Source organism: Triticum aestivum, chromosome 5B, assembly GCF_018294505.1.
Source record: "Triticum aestivum cultivar Chinese Spring chromosome 5B, IWGSC CS RefSeq v2.1, whole genome shotgun sequence".
Lineage (NCBI taxonomy): Eukaryota > Viridiplantae > Streptophyta > Magnoliopsida > Poales > Poaceae > Triticum > Triticum aestivum.
In genome coordinates, this window is record NC_057807.1 from 261,357,447 (window position 1) to 261,385,363 (window position 27,917).

The window sequence follows — 27,917 nt, forward strand, 5'->3', positions numbered from 1 at the left end:
CTTCATCTCCGGTGCCCGGAGATCGCCGCCGTAAATTCGCGTCGTCCAGAGCTTCCCCGACCTCGTCGTCGACTCTGCTAGTCCCTACGTGAGCTCCTCTCCATTTCCCCCCTGTTCCCTTCCTCTAGCGCGTCCTCTAGCACCGATTCCGCCATGGCCGAAGCTCACCTCCGCCGAGCTCGCCGCCGGCGTAGCTCCGGTGACCATTTGGTCACCCCGGCGAGCCCTGCGCGTTCGTAGTTTCCCATAGAGCATGCCTAGCGCAAAAACTAGCCCGCTTGCTCTCTGCAGCATCAAACCCGTGGTCGCCCGAACTCCGGCCGCCGCCGTCGTCGTAGTTGCCGTCGCTTCGGGCCACCCCAGCTCCATTCGCCGCCACCGCTGGATGCGCACGAGTCCCAGCTCGCCGTAGAACCCATCCGCGCCCTAAACCGTGCCCTGTGGGCGATTCCCGAGCCTCCGCCGCGTCTGGTCGTTGCCGGCGGCTAGACGCCGGTGGGTTAGGCCCTGTTGACCAGGGGTTTGACCCCCCTGGGTCGATGACAGGTGGGGCCAGCCCCTGTTAATTAGTTTAGTTTTTTCTAACTTTTTTTTAGCCACTGACTCACTGACCTGCGGGCCCGGCCCGGCTAATTAAACTAGGTTAGGTTTAAGTTATATTAGGATTAGCCTTAGTCACTGACCAGTGGGCCCCACTGGTCAGGTTTGACCCGGACCGGCCCCTGTTGACTTGCTGACATCATGCCAACGTCATGCTGATGCAATATTCCTTTTCTGGAATTTAGTTTATTTTATAAATAATCAGGAAATTCCAGAAAATGCCTAAAACTTCAAAAAATCATAGAAAATTAACCGTAACTCCAAATTAAATAATTTATATATGAAAAATTATCAGAAAAATTCAAGGAATCCATCTGTACCATTTTCATGCATGTTAGAACAACTTATAGCTGCTGTTTAGCACAAATCAATTAATGGCATTTGAATAATCACATATGGAGTTTGAATTTGAATCTTGTATTCAAACCAACTTCATTTAATCTGTTGCTAGTTGCATTAGCCCAAAACACATTATTTTGCCATGTCATGATCATGCATCATATTGTGCATTGCATTGATTGTGTTCCCTTCTGTGTTGCCGGTATTTGTCCCCTCTCGATAGACGTGATACCGATGATGTGATCGTTGACACTGATGAAGACTCAATGTTATCTTCAGAAGTGCCAGGCAAGCAAAACCCCCTTGTTCCTTCCGATAAAATCCCACTCTCTCGCTCCTGCTCTCTTTTATTGCATTAGGACAACGACGACATATTTGTTACTTGCTGCGGTAGCTGAACCCCTTTATCCTTTGCATGACCTGTCATTCCACAGTAAATAGATGAAACCCACTAGCATGAGTAGGAGTTGTTTGAGCCCTGTTGTGCCTACTCATTCATGTTTGTTGTCATGCCTGCTATTGCTTAGAGTTGAGTCAGGTCTGATTCATCGGGGATGAATCAGAGGCGTGTGAACATGTCCTACTGTGTGTGAGCTAAGTGTGTGAACACGATTTGGTAAAGGTAGCGGTGAGAGGCCATGTAGGAGTACATGGTGGGTTGTCTCACTGCAGCCGTCCTCGGGAACTGAGTTCTGTGTTTGTGATCCATGATCAGTTACTACCACACATTGGGCTCCGGGCGCTCCAAGCTCTCTCGACTTATTAATCAACATGATCTCTGTCCAGGAGTTGCAACTAGTTTCTGGTGTTTGTAGGTAGTGTTAGTAGTCTACCAAGTGGCACCCGGTACAGGTGGGCTTGGGACAGACTAGGCACAGTGGCACGGTGTACCAAGTGGCACCCGGTTGGTGGGCTTGGGAACCCTGCACACATCGTTTGGGGCCGTAAGCGACACCCCGGCCGGATCTCCTTGCGGATGGAACCTAAATAGGCGATAAACCTGGACTAGAGACTTGTTCGGTTAGTCAGGTCGTGGCCGACTCCCTCGCCCGGCTTCCGCTTGAAGGTTGCCGAGGTACATGACGTGTACAGGGCGATAAGTGGCGAAAGCGTGTGTGAAGAAGTACACCCCTGCAGGGTTAACATTATCTATTCGAATAGCCGAATTCCTCGGATATGGAAACTTGGACCCCTTGTACAGTTCATAGACAAGTGAAAGTGGATACTCTAAAATACGCAACATAAGCGTGAGTGCTATGGATGGCGTTCTCGTAGGGAGACGGGAGCGGATCCATAGTGGTGTATTGATATGGTGAATATGTGGACTCGTGTGCGCCACCTCAAAAGAGTTACTTGCAGTCGTAGTTCAAGTTAGCCACCGAGTCAAAGCTGGCTTGCTGCAGTCAAACCCCTCCACCCCCTTGTTGATAATGATGCATATGTAGATAGATCTGATGTAAGTCTTGCTGGGTACATTTGTACTCACGTTTGCCTATTTTATGTTTTGCAGAGAGACTTCAGTCTCACTAGTAGTTCCGCGTGGACTTCGACGTCTAGCTTGTTACCTCAGCTACGATCTTGTGCCCTCGGCAGGATCTGGTAGATAGTCAGGCTTCTCAGCCTTTTTCATTTATAGTTGTCTGTACTCAGACATGATAGCTTCCGCTTGTGCTTTGATTTGTATGCTCTGAGTGTTGGGTCATGAGACCCATGTTTGTAATATCTCGCTCCTCGGAGCCTATTGAATAAATTACTTGAGTCATAGAGTCATGTTGTGATGCCATGTTGTATTTGCACATATCGAGCATATTGTGTGTATGTTATTGAAATGCTTGGTATGTGTGGGATCTGACCATCTAGTTGTTTATCTTTAGTAGCCTCTCTTACGGGGAAATGTCTCCTAGTGTTTCCACCGAGCCATGGTAGCTTGCTACTGCTCCGGAACACTTAGGCTGGCCGGCATGTGTCCTTCTTCGTTCCTGTGTCTGTCCCTTCGGGGAAATGTCACGCGATGAATACCGGAGTCCTGTTAGCCCGCTACAGCCCGGTTCACCGGAGTCCTGCTAGCCCAGTGCTACAGCCTGAATTCACTCGCTGATGACCGACACGTTCGATGCTGGGTCATGGATGCCTGTCCCTGTAAGTTTGTGCCACTTTGGGTTTATGACTAGCCATATCAGCCCGGGCTCCTTATCATATGGATGCTAGCGACACTGTCATATACGTGTGCCAAAAGGCGCAAACGGTCCCGGGCAAAGGTAAGGCGACACCCGTGGGAATACCGTGCGTGAGGCCGCAAAGTGATATGAGGTGTTACATGCTAGATCGATGTGGCATTGAGTCGGGGTCCTGACACACCCCCTTTATAAGTAGATGGAAGCACATACTATTGTTGCGCCCACTCTCCCCTAGAATTGTTTATGCTTTTCGTTAATCTAATGCCGCTGGTAAAATTAATCAATGCCACTCTCAAAATTAATTAACTACTGAATCTTAGTTCAAAACTGGAAAACTTGTCAGGAATGGTACTATCCTGCTTTGTAATTCTTTCTACATGTTTAACCAAAGTATTGTTAAGATAATATCTCTCTTAAAATGAATCAGTTGCATTGTTTTAGGAATGGTACTTTTCTGCTTTGTCGTTCTTTAGACATGTTGAAACAAGGCATTGTTAAGATAATTTCTTAGTCAATATGAATGAATCACACTGATGGAGAATTGCTACTCTCCTGCTTTGTTTCCCATTAAGATAAAGTAGATCAGTAGATGCTTTTCTTCTGGGAGTATAAGTCATCAACCGTTATTTCTCAGTAATTGTTTCCCTTATACCTATTGTTGCTTATAGGGATATCAAAATTAAAGCTCGGTTTTATTCCGACTTCGATTTTAGTTGAACTGCACAAAAGGAGCCAATGTGTCCAAGGCAAACTGCTGCGTTACTAGGTCCACTTGGTCGTTCCACTTTGCAGAAAGAAGCAGTCACTATTTGCACTACATTACAGAAGGAATGACCGAGAAGCTTTACAGAGTATTATTAGACACTGGTGACATGACTAGTCTGAAGAGAGCATTGGCAATTTAACAACACATGGAGTGCCCTGGGCAAAAAGTGCCCAAACAAGTACAAGAAGCTACGACAGGACTCCATGATCATAGGCATTACATATTTTGAATGGGAGAAGCTTGTCAAAGTTTAATCATTGATGTTATCAAGAAGACGTTAGTTTAATATATTGGAATTGGAAAACCTTGTCAAAATTTGCTCATTGATGTTAGCCAGAAGACATGCATTTGATATTTTTGAGTGGGACGCCCTTGCTGTGAGCATCGTCGAGTGTTTTTTCCTATTCATGTGTTCATTTTAGAAGTAAATAGTTACTCTGCTGAGATAATATTCCTGTGTTAAGAGTTTGTTCTGAATATTGTCTATGTAATGCCAGGCCTTGTGTTTGATTGCAAAGTTGAGCTTGGAATGTTGTGGCATGCGGCATCACGAGCTGTTCACCATGCCTCCTGTGAATAATGCTTCGTATTGTTTTGCATGTCGATCTAATGCCAGTGATTTGCTTGTTAAGAAGATCATCCTCTTCTATTGTTTCTGTGCTTAAGAAGTTCATCGTCTGATGTTTCATTCATAGCCTATACGACAAGTCGGGTTGGTTAGACGTGAAACCATATGATCTTCCGACCAACTCATGATATTAGGCCGTGATTGGATCGTCGTTTTCCAACCAAAACCGCTTGTAAAACTAACGCTTGTAAATAAAAGCAGATGGTCTCGGGCGAAGGCGCTTGGTTGGTCGATTTCGACTAGTAAAATATCAGAAGTACTTCACACACGATAAAAACGCTGAATGACACTCGGACCATTGCTAATCCAGCCGTTAGCTGCTGTTTCAGCCTTGCCCATGGATGGCATGATACGCACGTCATGCATCTATCGTTTGGTAATGTCGTCCATATAGCAGTGCTAGTAAAATATACACTGGTCTCTCAAATTACACGCGTAACCCGCCGGTTTTACTTATAGACCTCAGGCCCTCGGTTTCACTACGCCTGTATTTTACGCGTTGTTTCCGATGACGAGTAAATTACATTTGTATGTTAATACATGTTTGAAATAAACCAGAGCTCCCAAGCGCGGCCTTACCGTTTCATGCCGTCTCAGTTTCTCGAAGGTGCTCATAGGTGTCCGATGATCCTGGCTTCCTGAATGAGCAGCGGGTGCTGTATCAGACCATCCGTAGGGCCCGTGAGGCCCTCTCCATTGTCCTTCGAGTTGTTGCGCTCGCCGTGGCACCGAGCATTGTTAACATCGTCAACGAACATGAGGATTCAGGAGATGACTTTATTTGAGTGGATGACACTAGGGATCCACTAGGGCCATAGCCGTACGTACGCAAGTGCCTCCTTATTATGTACAACTATATTTTTTTTGCTTTCTCCTGGTTTCCTGACATCACAGTCCCACACCATTGTCAACCTATGTAGTCAATATAAACGAGAGAATTGCACAAGGTGCGACTGGGTGCGGCCGACAGCTGGGACCGAGCAGCTCGAGCAGTATTTGTGTTTTTGAGGCGTGAGCACTGCAGAGTTTTTCTTGGCAATGATTTCGTTGTTGTTCGGAGGAGAGTAGGGTATTAACTGGGTCGGCTATGGCCCATCTAGCCCAGGCCAGATATCCAGCCCATATACTAATTTTTTCAAGATGAAAATGGCTAGCCCAGCTATACGTTTTTTTGAGGAATACGCAGGCAAGGTCAACTTGTTATTCTCCGCCCCGCTGGCTGCAAATCTTTCCTAGGAGGGATGCATTAGGCTTAACAGGAAAATGGGCTTTAAAAAATAATAAATGGGATGAAATTATAAAAACTGGGCAATAACTATAAAAAATGCACCAAACACTAAATTAGTTTATAAAATATTATTTATGAATTTTGAAAATCTTAAATTTTCATTGCTGCGCGCGCAATGTTTCGTTGGATTTTTACGTAATACAAATTTATATTTAATCTGAGTAGAAATTTTGGGATAGAAATATTTCGGATCCCATCAAAATGTGGGAAATTTTATTGAATTCTGTCTTCAACGGTTGGTTGAAATTATTAATCTTGTCCTAGCTAGAAAATGGGTTGTACTTTTAACAAACTGTAAATGGGTTGTTGTAAATTCCATTTGAATTCAAAAATGGGTTGTACATTCTTACAAAACGCAAATGGGCTATAAGTTCTCTGCCACACACTTGCGGGCCTAGTAAGTGACACGTCCCCTAAAAAAATAAGTTGACGCGTATGCAAGGCTTTGTCAACTTATTATAGTCAACACACGGTTCTAGCAGCAGTGGCCGTTGGATGTCTATCCAACAGATGTCGTGCTTCTTCTTCAATCTCGGATATTCTTAGCTTCAGCCACCAAAAAAAGGATTCCTCCCCCTGACATCTGGGGTGCACCATTTCGGAGGCTGACCTGTGGGCCTACTAAGTTGGAGCGTACCAAGGGCTTTGTCAACTTAGTCAATATAAACGATTCTAGCTTCAATGACCGTACGATGTCCATCCAACGGCCGTAGTGCTTCTTCAACCTCTGGTTTTCTTGGTCCAGCCGCCCAAAGCAGCGCCGGTCGTGCCGCCTGCTCCTGCCTCCCGTGGCCGGCTGTGCTGCCGCGAAGGCCTCACCGCCCCCATACTACTCCCACCACTGGCCAGGCCATCCCTCCACTCACCCACACCCCCTGTTATTCTGTAGCGACGGTAGCCTCACACCGCAGCCGAACCAGTGAACCCTCGTACTCCTCTCCGCGCGGGCTTCCACTGCTGCGTCTTCCCTGGCTCCGCGTCGTCCCATTCCTAGGCCTCGCCATCGTCCACCGCCCTGGTGCTCTCGGCGCGGCGTGGTCAACGTGGTCAACGACTGACTTCCATCGAAAGAGTACTGTATGTGGAGAGGCTGACAGCCGTGTCCACGGCGGCCGCAAGGAAGTGCCTCCTTATTAAGCGCAAAATAATTATTCCTCCACCTGACAGCAGGGACCCACCGGACGGGCCACCTTATTTCGCAAAAAACGTTTCCCCCTGACTGCTGGGACCCACCGGACGGGCCACCGTATTTCGCGAAAAAAACGTTCCCCCCGCTGTCAGCTCGGGCCCACCGGAAGTGCCTACTTATCACGCACAAAAAAATGAATACTCCCCCTGCTAGCTGGGATCCACCTTGGTGGGAGGATGACTTGTGGGCCTACTAAGTTGACGGGGATGGAAGGCTTTGTCAACTTAGTCAATATGAACGATTCTAGCTCAAGTGACCGTACGATCTCCATCCAACGGCCGTAGTGCTTCTTCAACCTCTGGTCTTCTTGCTCCAGCCGCTCAAAGCAGCACTGGTCATGCCGCCTGCTCCTGCCTCCCGTGGCCGGCTGTGCTACCGCGGAGGCCTCACCGCCCCTACTATTCCCACCGCTGGCCAGGCCCTGCGGCGACGACAGCCACACACTGAGCCGAACGAGTGAACCCTCATACTCCTCTCCGCGTGGGCATCCACTGCTGCATCTTCACCGGCTCCGCGTCGTCCCCTTCCTAGGCCTCGCCGTCGTCGACCGCCCTGGTGCTCTCGGCGCGGCGTGGTCAACGTGGTCAAGGAACGACTTCCATAGGACGTGGATTGTACATGGAGAGGCTCACAGCTGGGTCCACGACCGTAGCAAGAAAGTGCCTCCTTATTACATGGAAAATAATGATTCCTCCACCTGACAGCAGGGATCCACTGGACGGGCCACCGTATTTTGCAAAAAATGTTTCCCCCCTGACTGCTGGGACCCACCAGCTACACCTTCGCACGCAAGGAAGTGCGTCCGGGCAAAAAAACGATTCGCCCCCCTGACTGCTGGGACCCACCAGCTACATCTTCGCACGCAAGGAAGTGCGTCCAGGCAGAAAAAACGATTCGCCCCCCTGACTGCTGGGACCCACTAGCTACATCTTCGCACACAAGGAAGTGCGTCCGGGCAAAAAATAAAAAATCGATTTGCCCCCCTGGCTGCTGGGACCCACCATCTACATATTCGCACGCAAGGAAGTGCCTGATAGTTGGGACCCACCTGGTCGAAGCGTACGTAGTGTTGTCATTCTGGTTGCGAACGTGTACGTACATATATACTGGTGGATGTAGAGGCGCGCACTTGTCATAGTAGAGGCGCACACGTAGCATGTACACGTACATACAGCGGCCAAGGTGCAAGAAAGAAAATACGGCCACATATGTGTACATACGGGTGGGGTCTCGAACGCCTACTCGCGCATACGTACGGCGAGGGCTCGTGTACATGGCTGGGTTGGAACGGAGAAACAACATCGCCGTCGTGTTCATGGGGAGGCAACAAAATGCGTCGTGTTCATGGGGAGGCAACGGAATGCGTGGTCATGTTCATCGGGAGGGCTTGGACGGAACAGGCGATGGAAACGAGGCCTAGCGTACCGTCGAATGGAGGAAACGGCCTTGTGTTTGACCGGCCACGTTCGAAACGGGATCCTGATCATCGGGAGGGGTGTGGCGTACCGCAAAACGAAGGAAACGGACCTCCTACGGTAGAAACGGGGGTCTTGTTGTGTCAGGACCCCGACTCAATGCCACATCGATCTAGCATGTAACACCTCATATCACTTTGCGGCCTCACGCACGGTATTCCCACGGGTGTCGCCTTACCTTTGCCCGGGACCGTTTGCGCCTTTTGGCACACGTATATGACAGTGTCGCTAGCATCCATATGATAAGGAGCCCGGACTGACATGGCTAGTCGTAAACCCAAAGTGGCACAAACTTACAGGGACAGGCATCCATGACCCAGCATCGAACGTGTCGGTCATCAGCGAGTGAATTCAGGCTGTAGCACTGGGCTTGCAGGACTCCGGTGAACCGGGCTGTAGCGGGCTAACAGGACTCCGGTATTCATCGCGTGACATTTCCCCGAAGGGACAGACACAGGAACGAAGAAGGACACATGCCGGCCAGCCTAAGTGTTCCGGAGCAGTAGCAAGCTACCATGGCTCGGTGGAAACACTAGGAGACATTTCCCCGTAAGAGAGGCTACTAAAGATAAACAACTAGATGGTCAGATCCCACACATACCAAGCATTTCAATAACATACACACAATATGCTCGATATGTGCAAATACAACATGGCATCACAACATGACTCTATGACTCAAGTAATTTATTCAATAGGCTCCGAGGAGCGAGATATTACAAACATGGGTCTCATGACCCAACACTCAGAGCATACAAATCAAAGCACAAGCGGAAGCTATCATGTCTGAGTACAGACAACTATAAATGAAAAAGGCTGAGAAGCCTGACTATCTACCAGATCCTGCCGAGGGCACAAGATCGTAGCTGAGGTAACAAGCTAAACGTCGAAGTCCACGCGGAACTACTAGTGAGACTGAAGTCTCTCTGCAAAACATAAAATAGGCAAACGTGAGTACAAATGTACCCAGCAAGACTTACATCAGATCTATCTACATATGCATCATTATCAACAAGGGGGTGGAGGGGTTTGACTGCAGCAATCCAGCTTTGACTCGGTGGCTAACCTGAACTACGACTGCAAGTAACTCTTTTGAGGTGGCGCACACGAGTCCACATATTCACCATATCAATACACCACTATGGATCCGCTCCCGTCTCCCTACGAGAACGCCATCCATAGCACTCACGCTTATCTTGCGTATTTTAGAGTATCCACTTTCACTTGTCTATGAACTGTACAAGGGGTCCAAGTTTCCATATCCGAGGAATTCGGCTATTCAAATAGATAATGTTAACCCTGCAGGGGTGTACTTCTTCACACACGCTTTCGCCACTTATCGCCCTGTACACGTCATGTACCTCGGCAACCTTCAAGCGGAAGCCGGGCGAGGGAGTCGGCCACGACCTGACTAACCGAACAAGTCTCTAGTCCAGGTTTATCGCCTATTTAGGTTCCATCCGCAAGGAGATCCGGCCGGGGTGTCGCTTACGGCCCCAAACAATGTGTGCAGGGTTCCCAAGCCCACCAACCGGGTGCCACTTGGTACACCGTGCCACTGTGCCTAGTCTGTCCCAAGCCCACCTGTACCGGGTGCCACTTGGTAGACTACTAACACTACCTACAAACACCAGAAACTAGTTGCAACTCCTGGACAGAGATCATGTTGATTAATAAGTCGAGAGAGCTTGGAGCGCCCGGAGCCCAATGTGTGGTAGTAACTGATCATGGATCACAAACACAGAACTCAGTTCCTGAGGACGGCTGCAGTGAGACAACCCACCATGTACTCCTACATGGCCTCTCACCGCTACCTTTACCAAATCGTGTTCACACACTTAGCTCACACACAGTAGGACATGTTCACACGCCTCTGATTCATCCCCGATGAATCAGACCTGACTCAACTCTAAGCAATAGCAGGCATGACAACAAACATGAATGAGTAGGCACAACAGGGCTCAAACAACTCCTACTCATGCTAGTGGGTTTCATCTATTTACTGTGGAATGACAGGTCATGCAAAGGATAAAGGGGTTCAGCTACCGCAGCAAGTAACAAATATGTCGTCGTTGTCCTAATGCAGTAAAAGAGAGCAGGAGCGAGAGAGTGGGATTTTATCGGAAGGAACAAGGGGGTTTTGCTTGCCTGGCACTTCTGAAGATAACATTGAGTCTTCATCAGTGTCAACGATCACATCATCGGTATCATGTCTATCGAGAGGGGACAAATACCGGCAACACAGAAGGGAACACAATCAATGCAATGCACAATATGATGCATGATCATGACATGGCAAAATGAATGTGTTTTGGGCTAATGCAACTAGCAACAGATTAAATGAAGTTGGTTTGAATACAAGATTCAAATTCAAACTGCCATTAATTGATTTGTGCTAAACAGCAGCTATAAGTTGTTCTAACATGCATGAAAATGGTACAGATGGATTCCTTGAATTTTTCTGATAATTTTTCATATATAAATTATTTAATTTGGAGTTACGGTTAATTTTCTATGATTTTTTGAAGTTTTAGGCATTTTCTGGAATTTCCTGATTATTTATAAAATAAACTAAATTCCAGAAAAGGGATATTGCGTCAGCATGACGTTGGCATGACGTCAGCAAGTCAACAGGGGCCGGTCCGGGTCAAACCTGACCAGTGGGGCCCACTGGTCAGTGACTAAGGCTAATCCTAATATAACTTAAACCTAACCTAGTTTAATTAGCCGGGCCGGGCCCGCAGGTCAGTGAGTCAGTGGCTAAAAAAAAGTTAGAAAAAACTAAACTAATTAACAGGGGCTGGCCCCACCTGTCATCGACCCAGGGGGGTCAAACCCCTGCTCAACAGGGCCTAACCCACCGGCGTCTAGCCGCCGGCAACGACCAGACGCGGCGGAGGCTCGGGAATCGCCCACAGGGCACGATTTAGGGCGCGGATGGGTTCTACGGCGAGCTGGGACTCGTGCGCATCCAGCGGTGGCGGCGAATGGAGCTGGGGTGGCCCGAAGCGACGGCAACTACGACGACGGCGGCGGCCAGAGTTCGGGCGACCACGGGTTTGATGCTGCAGAGAGCAAGTGGGCTAGTTTTTGCGCTAGGCATGCTCTATGGGAAACTACGAACGCGCAGGGCTCGCCGGGGTGACCAAATGGTCACCGGAGCTACGCCGGCGGCGAGCTCGGCGGAGGTGAGCTTCGGCCATGGCGGAATCGGTGCTAGAGGACGCGCTAGAGGAAGGGAACAGGGGGGAAATGGAGAGGAGCTCACGTAGGGACTAGCAGAGTCGACGACGAGGTCGGGGAAGCTCTGGACGACGCGAATTTACGGCGGCGATCTCTGGGCACCGGAGATGAAGACGACGACGTTGGCGACGAAGCAAAGCCCTCCGGCTCGTTTCCTTCGGCTTGGGGATGTGGTGCTCGATTGCGGAGCTGCTGGGCACGGTCACGGGACGAGAGGTGGTCGGTGGTCATAGCTACGGCGAGCGGCGCTCTCAGGTGCGTTCGGTGACGAGAGGGAGGGAGAGCAGAGGAGGAGGAGGGGGTCCAGAGAGCGAGGGAGAAGTGAGAGGGGGTCGGGGGCTGCGTGGCGTCGCGGGAGGGTCCAGGGGAGGAGGAGGCAGCCAGGCAGGGAGGAGGTGGCCGGGGCGCGTGGCCGTCCTCCTGGCAGAGGAGGAAGGCGACAGGGGGGTAGCGGTGGCGGGCTGGGCCGCTGGGGGAGCTGGGCCGGCTGGGCTGGACAGGTAAGCGCCAGGTAAACTTTGCTCTTTTTATTTTTTTCTTCTGTTTTGTTTTATTTAATTTATTTTGCCACTGTTTTGAATTTAAAAATAATTCAAACAATGCCAAAAACTCCTCTGAATATTTTATATTGCTAGATGGACTTTTCCAAAAGCTTATAAAATATTTCAAGGGTATTTGAAATTATATTCTAATTATATGAATATAATTCAAATTCAAATAGCTAATGAATTAAATCCGAAGTCCCAAAAATAATTCCTTAAAAATGTTCAATATTTTGGTTGGGACCAGAACCCTTACCAAAAATTATCAAACATTTAAGGAGAGCATTTTGGAGCAATGAATGAGATTTCTAGGGTTTTTGCCCCTCTTTTATTTAAGTTTTTGAGGCTTCCGAAATTCCTCAGTTCAAATTTCAGAATTTTAACATGATGCACACATGAAGCTAGCCTAGAGCATTACCAGAAGCTAGCGATGTGACAACTCACCCCCACGAAACAAAAATCTCGTCCCAAGATTCAAGCGTAGGTTAAGGTGAAAGGGGAACGCAACTAGTACAATCTTCACGATCCAGGTTGCACTTCATAGGAACGTTGATTTGGACACCATCTTTGTCTTGTCATCTTGCTCTGAGAACTCCAGCTGATCATGACAAGAAGAGGAAAGGAAAACTCTGGAAGGATCGGTCTTCTCGAAGGTCGAACAACTCAGGATTAACTCCCGGAATGGGACATAGGACCATCTCTCGGGTTGAGACACGAGATACACATCAAGAGGGGTGGAAAGAAACGGATGACGAGGGTTCACTAGGTAGACAACAATTCCACACCCAAGAAGGTGGTAAACGGTTGTCAACGTAGCGAGGAGTTGAGTTGCCATGAAACCACGACGAAACATCCTGGAGGAGGGTGATTCGTAGATTATTACCTTAAGTGGCAAAAAGAATTACTTTTGATTCAAAGATCATTGAAACTCTTCATACCAGCCTAAGGCAATTCACAACGATCGTTTGGAGGGGGTCGGTAGAATGGCATACTCGGACTTGGATGATGTGGATTACCTTGTTGAAGACAACGCAATGGATGATTTTTGCTTATCACCGGAAATGGGAGGGACCCGTGGTAGAATGGCACATTGGCGGTGCTAGCTGGGAACAAAATGCAAATGCCGGGAATGATTCTGGTAACTGGGGAAGAACCCAACAATAGAGAGTGAATTCACTGTTTGAGAAGTTATAGCATAACCGAGAAAGTTGAGAGCAACCCTAGTTAATGCCGATGGTAACGCCTAACGCTTGTGCGTGCTCTCAAGAACTTGAGCATTTCCATATTCATCAAGGTTTTACCAACATCCGTGTCAAGGATCCTGGCAACACAACATACCACCATGATGAACAACGATGGACGATGCAGATGCATAGGAAGATAACATCAACTCAGATTTCACCCTAGCGAGGCCAAGGAAACAAAATCTGGATGATCGACCGAGAGACATTTAGCACTCCGCTTCTAATGTTCTCCTTGACGTGCTAGTGTAACCCATTCATAGATATGGTTTGATAACTAGAACATCAAGTAAAGGTCGGACTTCGGGAGCAATAGAATCCATAAGGAACAGTTACGGAGGTAAATCCTACAAAATCCTTATGGGGAGGTGGCCAACTTCCTCAAACAAGATACTACAATAATAGGTCTTCCGACTGGGTGTGTTGGCCACGACATCCACTTTACCGGTTATCAAGGGACCAATATTATAGTTCTTGGGAAAAGTTCCAACCATCATATCTGCCTGAGATTCAGATCTGGTTGGTGTCAGGATATTCCAGACTCATCGAGTCTAGAAAGAAAATGAAAGTTTGCAACACAAATCGATGAGATGACGTTGCGAGATTCTCGGGAAATGAACTATGATAGCAAGCTCCAAAACATGAGCTGGTTCTGCTACAAACATGTGAACATGTTGTCCCAGACAAGCATGACCACATGGTAGTCTTATAATAAAGCACTACCGAGTTCTGGTTGGGAACCATCATCGAGGATATCAAAGTTCTTGATTAAGCCCGGGTTAGCTCTTAAAAGAACTCCTTCTCCTAGAACAAATCAGTTAGTGGCTTGGTGTGCTAGGGATACATATGGAATGAAGATGATCAGTCTATCAGACCATAGAATACTTCGCACATGCATGACTGACTTGCGATGATTCCAAAGGAAACAAAACAATCTTCCTCGAATTCATGGCGGCAACTTACACCAAATGCACATGAATTAGAGGAAGTCACTTCTTCCATCCAAGCATAGACTTCATGAACGGAGCACGAAGGCTTTGCTTACAAAATTTTCAACACTAGGTTGATGTTCAACATGATTCATGGGGGAGACAAAAATGCTACTGATGGGCTCAACAGCAACTCATCGGAATTTCCATATCACTGGACTTCCACCATCATGTGAACACGGTGATAGCATTGGTCACACCAAAGAATATAATGGTGTATGCTTGAGGAAAACCACGAGTAAGACAACATTACGAATATCGCTGGTTCTGATTTGATTTGACGATAGCCCATACTCAATCAAAGGTTTGGGTAAAATAATAGATCCAACAATTGATCACAAGGACCAATCGATGAAGATATCATCTTTCTTCAACACACACCACACAAGAATATCCCTTTGGAACAAACTAAGTCAGGCAAGCTTTTATCTTCCAACTCTCCAAGTTGTTGTCTAGCTTAACCAACTAGCTCAGGGATATCTAACACCGATTCTTGGAGAAAGGGTGGTTTACAAGAAACTAACTTGATCACGAGCTCAACATAGCGGTCAGGTGACAACCTGGTAATACTTCCGAGAAGATCTTCGGAAATCACGAACCACCGATATGTTACTAAGCTCGAGAACAATCTTGCTTTTCAGGGCAAGATGATATGATCAAATGAGCGAGGACTTGACAAAATCTTAACTCATCAATCAAAGAGTGCACCAGGAAATAAGGACTAGGTAGCACGATCAATCTTAGAATGGTGATTCAATAACCAACATACTAAGAATAAGATTATTGTCCATTAACTACCAAGCAATGGGGTTGCTAGGAGTATTGAGTTCACACATCATGATTCACTTGTCGGCACTCCGGCTGCAACAACACGGAACCGAGGAATGAAAAAGGATGGCGAGAAGTATCACTATGTCAAGAATTCACAAAAGGTGGTGCAATTCTCATGAAATTCCTGTCATAAAGAAGGTTACTTCAGGGTAGAGCAGACCAGAAGCTGGATTGTAACTTGATCTGCGGAACACAACTACTTTGACCCAATCCTAAATATGGATGAGGTACTGGAGTTTGTTTCTCCAAGTCATTCAGGACAGAATGGCTTGACGGACCACAAGAGTAATAAGCATTGATAACACGAATGCACAATTACTCCTGGCTATCAATTGATAGACGAGGGCCAGAAAACAACTAAAGAGGGACAACTCAAAGGAACATATGATTTTCTGAGTTGTGAATGCATAGATTAGCATGTCGAACGAGTTCAACATATTTCTTCCGGACAATCCATGCGGAAAGGTAGAACTGGCAGAGTCACAATTATGAATGGAGAACCCATAGAGAGCACTCCTGTTGTGATCTTTTGATCCAACAAACTTTTGCCGTAAGTGGTTCATGGTATTTGGAAGAAGGATATACCACGGACCTTGAGGACTATCGCAAAGGTTACTAATATCCTAAAGGCGCTAGCAATTACTATCAACATGAAGTAAGTAGAGTGAACCTCGGGTTCAAGAACCCAGGAATAGAATACCTACTACTAAGTAGCATCACGGGATGCTTTCGAGAATGATGGCCAGAATCATCACACTGGGAACACAAATCATGGCTAAATTACTAGATGATCCCCTAAGACACCTAGGGTCATAATACTAGCTCCAACATATATGTCAAGGCAATAAAGTACCTCAACTCACTGATTTGTGTGACTAATCTGACCAAAGGCACATAGGAAACAGGAGGAAGGGATTTGCAAATGCATCCGACTATTTAGAAACCTGGAATGACTCGGACAGCATAACGGCTGTAAATGCTCAGAAAGATTTGAGACATTCACAAAAATGGTGGCATAACCACTCAGGAGCACAATATCAAGGTTTCGAGATCAACAGTTAACGTGCGGAAGTAGAAGAAACTGAACTCAAGCTTAAGTCCAACAATCTATAAGTCTACGGATTAGTAACACGTGATCCTGATAGAAAGAAAAGATAGCCTAGTTCTTAATCCCCGCAGGAAAGATAAGATGACTCAGATCAGAAGGCATAAGGTATAAGGAGTAAAAAGAGCCTTACGTTCCATCCCACAATCAATTCCCTTATATAACTAAAGAATTTCTAGACTCAACTTCGACCAGTTTGGCTTGGTGATCCTACAGGCAGTCAAGCTCTGATACCAACGCTGTCAGGACCGTGACTCAATGCCACATCAATCTAGCATGTAACACCTCATATCACTTTGCGGCCTCACGCACGATATTCCCACGGGTGTTGCCTTACCTTTGCCCGGGACCGTTTGCGCCTTTTGGCACACGTATATGACAGTGTCGCTAGCATCCATATGATAAGGAGCCCGGGCTGACATGGCTAGTCGTAAACCCAAAGTGGCACAAACTTACAGGGACAGGCATCCATGACCCAGGATCGAACGTGTCGGTCATCAGCGAGTGAATTCAGGCTGTAGCACTGGGCTAGCAGGACTCCGGTGAACCGGGCTGTAGCGGGCTAACAGGACTCCGGTATTCATCGCGTGACATTTCCCCGAAGGGACAGACACAGGAACGAAGAAGGACACATGCCGGCCAACCTAAGTGTTCCGGAGCAGTAGCAAGGTACCATGGCTCGGTGGAAACACTAGGAGACATTTCCCCGTAAGAGAGGCTACTAAAGATAAACAACTAGATGGTCAGATCCCACACATACCAAGCATTTCAATAACATACACACAATATGCTCGATATGTGCAAATACAACATGGCATCACAACATGACTCTATGACTCAAGTAATTTATTCAATAGGCTCCGAGGAGCGAGATATTACAAACATGGGTCTCATGACCCAACACTCAGAGCATACAAATCAAAGCACAAGCGGAAGCTATCATGTCTGAGTACAGACAACTATAAATGAAAAAGGCTGAGAAGCCTGACTATCTACCAGATCCTGCCGAGGGCACAAGATCGTAGCTGAGGTAACAAGCTAAACGTCGAAGTCCACGCAGAACTACTAGTGAGACTGAAGTCTCTCTGCAAAACATAAAATAGGCAAACGTGAGTACAAATGTACCCAGCAAGACTTACATCAGATCTATCTACATATGCATCATTATCAACAAGGGGGTGGAGGGGTTTGACTGCAGCAAGCCAGCTTTGACTCGGTGGCTAACCTGAACTACGACTGCAAGTAACTCTTTTGAGGTGGCGCACACGAGTCCACATATTCACCATATCAATACACCACTATGGATCCGCTCCCGTCTCCCTACGAGAACGCCATCCATAGCGCTCATGCTTATCTTGCGTATTTTAGAGTATCCACTTTCACTTGTCTATGAACTGTACAAGGGGTCCAAGTTTCCATATCCGTGGAATTCGGCTATTCGAATAGATAATGTTAACCCTGCAGGGGTGTACTTCTTCACACACGCTTTCGCCACTTATCGCCCTGTACACGTCATGTACCTCGGCAACCTTCAAGCGGAAGCCGGGCGAGGGAGTCGGCCACGACCTGACTAACCGAACAAGTCTCTAGTCCAGGTTTATCGCCTATTTAGGTTCCATCCGCAAGGAGATCCGGCCGGGGTGTCGCTTACGGCCCCAAACGATGTGTGCAGGGTTCCCAAGCCCACCAACCGGGTGCCACTTGGTACACCGTGCCACTGTGCCTAGTCTGTCCCAAGCCCACCTGTACCGGGTGCCACTTGGTAGACTACTAACACTACCTACAAACACCAGAAACTAGTTGCAACTCCTGGACAGAGATCATGTTGATTAATAAGTCGAGAGAGCTTGGAGCGCCCGGAGCCCAATGTGTGGTAGTAACTGATCATGGATCACAAACACAGAACTCAGTTCCTGAGGACGGCTGCAGTGAGACAACCCACCATGTACTCCTACATGGCCTCTCACCGCTACCTTTACCAAATCGTGTTCACACACTTAGCTCACACACAGTAGGACATGTTCACACGCCTCTGATTCATCCCCGATGAATCAGACCTGACTCAACTCTAAGCAATAGCAGGCATGACAACAAACATGAATGAGTAGGCACAACAGGGCTCAAACAACTCCTACTCATGCTAGTGGGTTTCATCTATTTACTGTGGAATGACAGGTCATGCAAAGGATAAAGGGGTTCAGCTACCGCAGCAAGTAACAAATATGTCGTCGTTGTCCTAATGCAGTAAAAGAGAGCAGGAGCGAGAGAGTGGGATTTTATCGGAAGGAACAAGGGGGTTTTGCTTGCCTGGCACTTCTGAAGATAACATTGAGTCTTCATCAGTGTCAACGATCACATCATCGGTATCACGTCTATCGAGAGGGGACAAATACCGGCAACACAGAAGGGAACACAATCAATGCAATGCACAATATGATGCATGATCATGACATGGCAAAATGAATGTGTTTTGGGCTAATGCAACTAGCAACAGATTAAATGAAGTTGGTTTGAATACAAGATTCAAATTCAAACTCCATATGTGATTATTCAAATGCCATTAATTGATTTGTGCTAAACAGCAGCTATAAGTTGTTCTAACATGCATGAAAATGGTACAGATGGATTCCTTGAATTTTCTGATAATTTTTCATATATAAATTATTTAATTTGGAGTTACGGTTAATTTTCTATGTTTTTTTGAAGTTTTAGGCATTTTCTGGAATTTCCTGATTATTTATAAAATAAACTAAATTCCAGAAAAGGAATATTGCGTCAGCATGACGTTGGCATGACGTCAGCAAGTCAACAGGGGCCGGTCCGGGTCAAACCTGACCAGTGGGGCCCACTGGTCAGTGACTAAGGCTAATCCTAATATAACTTAAACCTAACCTAGTTTAATTAGCCGGGCCGGGCCCGCAGGTCAGTGAGTCAGTGGCTAAAAAAAAGTTAGAAAAAACTAAACTAATTAACAGGGGCTGGCCCCACCTGTCATCGACCCAGGGGGGTCAAACCCCTGGTCAACAGGGCCTAACCCACCGGCGTCTAGCCGCCGGCAACGACCAGACGCGGCGGAGGCTCGGGAATCGCCCACAGGGCACGGTTTAGGGCGCGGATGGGTTCTACGGCGAGCTCGGACTCGTGCGCATCCAGCGGTGGCGGCGAATGGAGCTGGGGTGGCCCGAAGCGACGGCAACTACGACGACGGCGGCGGCCGGAGTTCGGGCGACCACGGGTTTGATGCTGCAGAGAGCAATCGGGCTAGTTTTTGCGTTAGGCATGCTCTATGGGAAACTACGAACGCGCAGGGCTCGCCGGGGTGACCAAATGGTCACCGGAGCTACGCCGGCGGCGAGCTCGGCGGAGGTGAGCTTCGGCCATGGCGGAATCGGTGCTAGAGGACGCGCTAGAGGAAGGGAACAGGGGGGAAATGGAGAGGAGCTCACGTAGGGACTAGCAGAGTCGACGACGAGGTCGGGGAAGCTCTGGACGACGCGAATTTACGGCGGCGATCTCCAGGCACCGGAGATGAAGACGACGACGTTGGCGACGAAGCAAAGGCCTCCGGCTCGTTTCCTTCGGCTTGGGGATGTGGTGCTCGATTGCGGAGCTGCTGGGCACGGTCACGGGACGAGAGGTGGTCGGTGGTCATAGCTACGGCGAGCGGCGCTCTCAGGTGCGTTCGGTGACGAGAGGGAGGGAGAGCAGAGGAGGAGGAGGGGGTCCAGAGAGCGAGGGAGAAGTGAGAGGGGGTCGGGGGCTGCGTGGCGTCGCGGGAGGGACCAGGGGAGGAGGAGGCAGCCAGGCAGGGAGGAGCTGGCCGGGGCGCGTGGCCGCGCGCGCCGGGCGTGTGCCCGTCCTCCTGGCAGAGGAGGAAGGCGACAGGGGGGTAGCGGTGGCGGGCTGGGCCGCTGGGGGAGCTGGGCCGGCTGGGCTGGACAGGTAAGCGCCAGGTAAACTTTGCTCTTTTTATTTTTTTCTTCTGTTTTGTTTTATTTAATTTATTTTGCCACTGTTTTGAATTTAAAAATAATTCAAACAATGCCAAAAACTCCTCTAAATATTTTATATTGCTAGATGGACTTTTCCAAAAGCTTATAAAATATTTCAAGGGTATTTGAAATTATATTCTAATTATATGAATATAATTCAAATTCAAATAGCTAATGAATTAAATCCAAAGTCCCAAAAATAATTCCTTAAAAATGTTCAATATTTTGGTTGGGACCAGAACCCTTACCAAAAATTATCAAACATTTAAGGAGAGCATTTTGGAGCAATGAATGAGATTTCTAGGGTTTTTGCCCCTCTTTTATTTAAGTTTTTGAGGCTTCCGAAATTCCTCAGTTCAAATTTCAGAATTTAAACATGATGCACACATGAAGCTAGCCTAGAGCATTACCAGAAGCTAGGGATGTGACATGTTGATCGGGAGGGGTGTGGCGTACCGCAAAATAGAGGAAACGGACCCCATACGGTCGAAACGGGGGTCCTGTTGATTGGGAGGTGTGTGGCGTACTGCAAAACGGACGAAACAGACTTGTGTTGGAGCGCGACGGTCGAAACGGGGGTCCTGTTCATCGGGAGGGGTGTGGCGTACCGCAAAACGGGACTCCACGGGATACTGTTCATCTCCACTGTCGACCTCCTCTAGCCTCCACGGGCTACCGTCGACCTCCTCCAGCCTCCATGGGCTCCTGTTCATCCAGCCTCCACCGCGGCTACTCCACCGGCTACTGTTCAGCCACCCCTCCACGGGCACTCCTCCATCATCTACTATTCATCCAGCCCTCCACACCACGGGGTCCTGTTCATCAAGAGGCAACGCCACCGCTCACTGTTCATCCAACGCCCCCCCCCCCCGCGCAACGCTCACTGTTCATCCAATCGACCGGCTTCAGTTAGCAGCAGTAGCTTAGGAGTCGCTCGATCGGGTTCAGTTAACAGCCATCGACCGATCGCTCGGGTTCAGTAACGCGTAGCCTGCAGTGCAATGGCTCGGGTTCAGTTAGAGCCCAACGCCTCGCTCGGGTTCAGTTAGAGCCAACGCCTCGCACACACGCACGTACGTGTACAAGAGAAACGCGCATCGCTCGGCCCCGACCTCCCACCGTAACCGGGAACTCCCCGAAATTTTCCTCGCCCTCGCTTCTACCACGGTTTTTCCGTCATGGACGACCCAAAGAATGTCATGCAGCTGCATCTCCGGTCTGCCCAAGACGAAAAGCCCATTTTCTGTCATGATTTTTTGTCATAGAAGTAGGAGCCCACCACATCTATGATGATACCGGGTTTTGTCACAATTATCGTCATAGAAGTGTCATATGTATGACAGAAAAAAGTTTCGTTCGGCCCAAAATGTCACGGATGTGTCTCTTTTTTGTAGTGTGTCACGGGGAGAAATCATTTATTTTCGCATAATAAGGAGGGACTTGCTCGCATGCGGCCATGGGCCATGCGGGTCCCTACTGTCAGCCACTCCACGTTCATGCCTCTTCCAATGGATGTCCTTTGTTGACAAAGTTGACCACACCGCGCCGAGAGAACCAACGCAGTGGACGATGGCGAGGCCTAGGAAGGGAATGACCTGGAGCCGGCGAAGACACATCAGTGGATTCCCATGTGGAGGGGAATATGAGGGTTCACTGGTTCGGCTGCGGTGTGAGGCCGTCGTCGCCAGACAATAATAGGACGTGTTGGTGAGTAGAGGAATGGCGTGGACAGCGATGGGTGTAGGGTGGGCCGGTGAGGCCTGTGCGACAGCACAGCCGGCCATGGGAGGCGGTAGTAGGCGGTACTGCCGGCGGTGGTTTGGGCAGCTGAAGCATGAATATTCGAGATTGAAGAAGCACCCCAGCCGTTAGATGGACATCCAACGGCTATTGCTAATAGAATCGTGTGTTGACTATAAGTTGACAAAGCCTTGCGTATGCGTCAACTTAGTGGGCCCACAAGTGACCATCACATCTATGGCAGAGAACATATAGCTAATTTGTGATTTATTATGTACAGCCCATTTTTTTAATTCTAATGGAATTTACTCAGCCCATTTATTGTTTGTTAAAATTACAACCCATTTGTAGCCAGGACATTGTTAATAGTTTCAGCCAACCGCTCCAAAAAATTCAACAAAATTTCCAACATTTTGATGGGATCCGAAATATTTTTTAACCCAAAATTTATAGTCAGATTAAATATAATTTCAAAATAATTTTGTATTAGATAAAAATCCAACGAAATTTTGCAAGCGCAACAAGTAATGAAATTAAAAAATGTACCTTTTTAGAAGAATTAAAAAATGTACTTGTTCGGTGCATTTTTTACATTTACAGCCAATTTTTTTTAGTTACAGCCCATTTATTATTTCATAAAGCCCATTTTCTTGGCAAGTCTAATGCGGCTCGGAGAATTACAAGTTGACCTGGGTAGGGTATTCTACAAAAAAAGAATAGCTGGGCTAGCCATTTTCACATTTAAGTATTAATATCTGGGTTGGATATTTGGTTGACATAAAATAATTGCCTAGGCCAGACGGGCCACAACCCGCCCAGTTGATACCCTGCTCCTCTGAACAACAACAAAAACATCGCTCAAGAAAAACTCTGCTCACACCTCAAAAACATAAATACTGTGGGCTGCTGGGTCCCAGCTGTCGGCCGCTCCTTGTGCAATTCTCTCATTTATTGACTATATAGGTTGACAATGGTGTGCTATCGTGATGTTAGGAAACCAGGAGGAAGCAAAAAAATTATAGTTGTATATGCTAATAAGGAGGCACTTTCGTACGTGCGGCTATGGTCCTGGTGTGATCCACTGTTATCCTCTCCAATTAAAGTCATCTCCTGATTCCTCTTGTTCGTTGACCAGGTTGACAACGCGAGACGGCAGGGCCACAGCAAGCGCAACAAGACGACGGAGAGGGCCTTGCGGGCCCTATGGATGGTCTGATACAGCGCCTACTGCTCATTCAGGAAGCCAGGATCATAGGGCCACATGTCCGTGCTGGCATTGTCGTTTGCTTGTTCGTCGGCGATTTGTCCTTCTGTGAGTCGATGCTCGTTGAGGAGACAGAGGTCGCAGCACAGCTCCTCCTGTGCTAGTAGCTCTTCCACCATTAGGAAATCAAAGTGCGGCCGCACCTGCTCTATGGTGAACACGGCATGAACCGGCTTGGGTGATGGCGCCAGCTCTTGGTTGGAAGCCACGTCCATCGTCTGATTGTTGTCGCTCGGCTCGGTGAGCTCGCTCGCTCGCCAGCATGTTTGGCTGCTGGATCGGACCACTGCCAAGCACGAGTCTGACCGCCCTGGCCCACCCAGACCGCCTCCTTCGCCCACGCGCGCTTTTCGCCCAAAACAGTCAGCACCGCCAGCGTCGCTTCCCGGTGCAAGCAATTGCTCCCCGTTTAAACGACACAAGTGTCGTCCGTCCATCTGCCACACACATTAATGATACACAGTTGCCGAGGCGGCTACTCTGACGCCACCTGCCCATCCCTCTGCCGCCCACTATTGCTATATAAACTACTGCATCGGCCATAGCTGCAGTCATCCCCCTCCGTTCCCTTTCTCCTGTCCACACCACTACTGCCCACCATGGCTTCCTCGCGCTCCGGTGCTCTTTGGGACGGGCGGACGATGAACCCGAAGGAGATGGCAGCCATTGCTTCCGACTGGATGGCCGGCAGACAGCCGGAGGATGATGACGTCCCAATAGAGAACGTGGTAGTCGATGACCCGGCGCTAACCCCCTCCTCCGTGCAATCCTCGGTAGTGCATTGCACCATGACCATCGGTGAGGCCCATGCCCAATACATGGTCACGATGAGGCAGAAGCATGAGGAGCAGTTCCGGGAGGTGCGGGACAATGCAACCTACAACCACCATCTCCTCCAAGAGCACCTTCAGGCAGAGGAGCAGATCATCATGGAGCGGGCGGAGTAGGAGGTGTTGCTCGAGTCATACCACTCCGCCCGTGAGAGCCGCCTCGCACATTGCCGGTACCGCATGCGGGTGGCGGAGGTTGCGGCCACCTACAAAGAGGACGATGAAGCGGGAGGCGCTGTTTGGCGAGACCGACGATGAGGCAGAGGACAATACCGGCTCCGCCGAGGCCCCGCCCTGCCGGCACTGAGGCGGAGGACTTCGCCAACTTCGGCGAGGCCCTACTCCGCCGAGGCCCTGCCCCGCCAACAATGAGGCAGAGGATATCGCTGGCTCTGTCGAGGACCCGCCCCATCGGCACCGACGCAGAGGACTTCGCATGCTACGGTCAGGCCCTGCTCCGCCGAGGCCCCACCTCGCTAACAATGAGGCATAAGACATCGCCGGCTCCGCCGAGGCCCCGCCCTACCGGCAACGAGGGGGAGGATTTCCCCCACTCCGTCGAGGCTCCGCCATGCCGGCAATGAGGTAGAGGACATCACCCACTCCATCGAGGCCCCGCCTTGCTGCCAACGAGGCCAAGCCACATAGAAAACAAGGAATAGTAGAACACGATAGGTTGCCGCTGCTCAGGTCCAAGTAAGGCCACCGCTGCTACCCTCCGGTTAAAGCCAAGCTTGGCGGGTTGACCATTGAAGACCGATTAGCTTCTTGGTTGTGATGTGGAGTCAGAGAGCTGTGCTGGAGAAGGACATTGCTTTAGTTACTTAACTACAGTTGCAGTTGGGTCACGGACATGTGGGCCGAACAGGCATCTGGCCCACATGTCAGTGAAGCAACTGCACCTGCAGTTAAGTCACTGTAGCTCAGTCCGCTGGAGAAGAAGCTTCTATTCGGCTCAGCCGGACATGGGTGGGCAGCTTCAGTTAATTAATTATACCTCCACCACACCCCCTTTTAGTTGAAGAATGTATGAAATGTAATGAAATCCGACATGTTTATATGAAATCCGGCCGTGTATGAATGAAGCTAGTTCGATTAGTTCGAATTCTTGTATCACTGGCATTGGATGAACATGCAAAACAATATGTACGAGCATTATTCCCAGGGTGATCACCTCGTTTGCAGCAGTTTCACACGTACTCCCTCCGGTCCTTTTTAGTCTGCATATAAGTTTTGTGTGAAGTCAAAGTATATCTATTTTGACCCATCTTATAGAAAAAAGTATCAACATTCACAATGTGAAATCAACTGACTTGAAAGAAATCTAATATGCGAAGTAAAAAGGAATAGAGGGACTACAAAAAGTTTGAGCAGCTTTTTAGCGTTCCTGTACATTACAGTTAAACACATAGGCCTGAGAATTCATAGAGAACATTCAAAACAATCGATGATTATGCATCTCAGTGATTCACATGTCAGAGCCAATATTTACTTCACAACTAAATAATAAAGAAAAATCGATCGATGCTGCAGCAAAGGGCGTCCCGTTCGAAAATATCAAGTGCATGTCTTCTTGCTAACATTAATGAGCAAAATTTGACAAGGTTGTCCCATTCCGAAATGTCAAATGCGTTGTTTTGCGTACATCAATGAGCAAACTTTGACAAGGTTTTCCCATTCCAAAATATCAAATGCCTACGACTGTGGAATGGGCAGGGTTTGCCATCAGTTCGAACATTGACATGGCACCTCGTGCTAAATAAACCAGCTGTTCTTTTTGTGCATTTCCACCAAAATCAACCAAATTCGCGCGTAGCTTGTATGATTTCACCTTTATATGTTGCAACACCTTGAACATATCGGCACCTCCTTTCTTGTGGTGGAAATGAATGATTCGAGAATATTCGATGTATTCATGAACATTTTGTGCAGTTCCCATTGAAATCAAGTTGAGCACCCCTATTTGCATAAATACAAAAAAGTGATTAGTATAAAGCAAACTGTACTATGAATTGATAGTTTAAACAGGCAACCTACATGATCCATGCAGAGCACACATTTAAAAAAATGGAACTCACCGGAAGGAATCCTAAAACAATATTGTATTGGCCATCACAGCAACAAAGATGGAGATCCGTGAGTTCTTCTGAGCTGAAGTTAGTTTGTTCTTGTGGGCAATAATGTGACCATCCTTCAACTACTCCCTTCTGATAAGAAGAGAGGCTTGGCTTCTTCATCCTGGCATAATCGAAACTGGGCACTTCATGTACTCCATATTCTTCTTCATAGGAGGATGGTCCTGTTGTGCAATGCTCGAAAAAAAGGAAAGGAAATACTTAAAATAGCACAGGTGAAGCACTTCATGACAGTAGCTAAATAGTAGCACAACACCAATAGAGATGACAAAGCTCAATCATATGGATGAAATCCGTGGGCCGGTACCAACCTTTGTCAAGAGGCATATTGTGTAGAGCATACAGATGAAGCACTTCTCGGGAACCATCTGTTGTTACCTACTGTGGTTGCCATGCTTACTATATACTCCTCGATTAGTTTAATGTTTCCAACATCTTCTTGTGCAGTTCCACTAAAATATATGTTATCTTCAAAGAACATCCTTGTTTGCACAAGTAGAGATAATTACATATTACAATAAGAGTGGCATCAAATCAGTGGCAAAACAATTGCTCGTTCCAGCCATATCAATAAATTAAGATGCAAAATTGTACCATTACTTGTGTCATCACAGTAGCAGTGCTTCATTACAGCACCGGGTGTTGATTTTTTTTTCAAATTGTTCTTCCCCTTCATCACTTGGTTCAGTAACAGACAAGCTTCACCTTCAATGTAAGATTTGGCATGTCAATTAGGGAGCACAAGTATAGCACTAAACAACAACATTATTTTTCTGATGATAGTAGCAAAATATAGCCAACAATTGTGAAATATCATTATCTTACCTCAATGGGATATTTTGGTGCACATAAAATCAAGCAACATTACCGTATAAGTAGCACAACATATGAAAGCACACTGCACAATCATGTGAAAGAAGGCTAGTACTGACCTCTCATGACGCGGAATTCAAACAACTCACAAGAAGAAGATTTGAAACAAATTTGCCAACATGGATAGGAAGTCGGATCTCCTCTTGTGCAGTTCCACTAAGATCATGCAATGAAGCAGCGTTGTCGGTGTGACATTCTGGTTGAACTACACAAAAGACTCTTAAAACAAAAGTGTTTTGTGCAATGCAACAAAAGGTCGCAATAGCAACGAGGTGAAGTAGATAACCCTGTTTACACAGAGGTCAAAGGAAACAACTACTGGTCAATAAAGGTGGATGACCCAGACGCCCACAAAAAGAAGCATCTAACTTATATAAATGGGAAAGAAAGCAAGTCAGTAGCATTTCTCCAACAATGGCATTGATTCATATTAATAGAGAGATTATATTAACAATAAAATTCATTAAACATGTAATTTTCTTTTAACCGTGGCATTGCTTCAATTTTCCAGTGGCATTATTAGAGGGTGCTTGTTTATAGGGACTTTTTGGTGTAGGGACTAAAAAAGTCCCTTTTAGGCCCATCTAAACCAAATAGGAGGGCCTTTAGGGAGTAAAAGTGGGCATTTGGGACTAAATAAAGAAGACCCTGAGGAAGAGTCTTTTTGGGA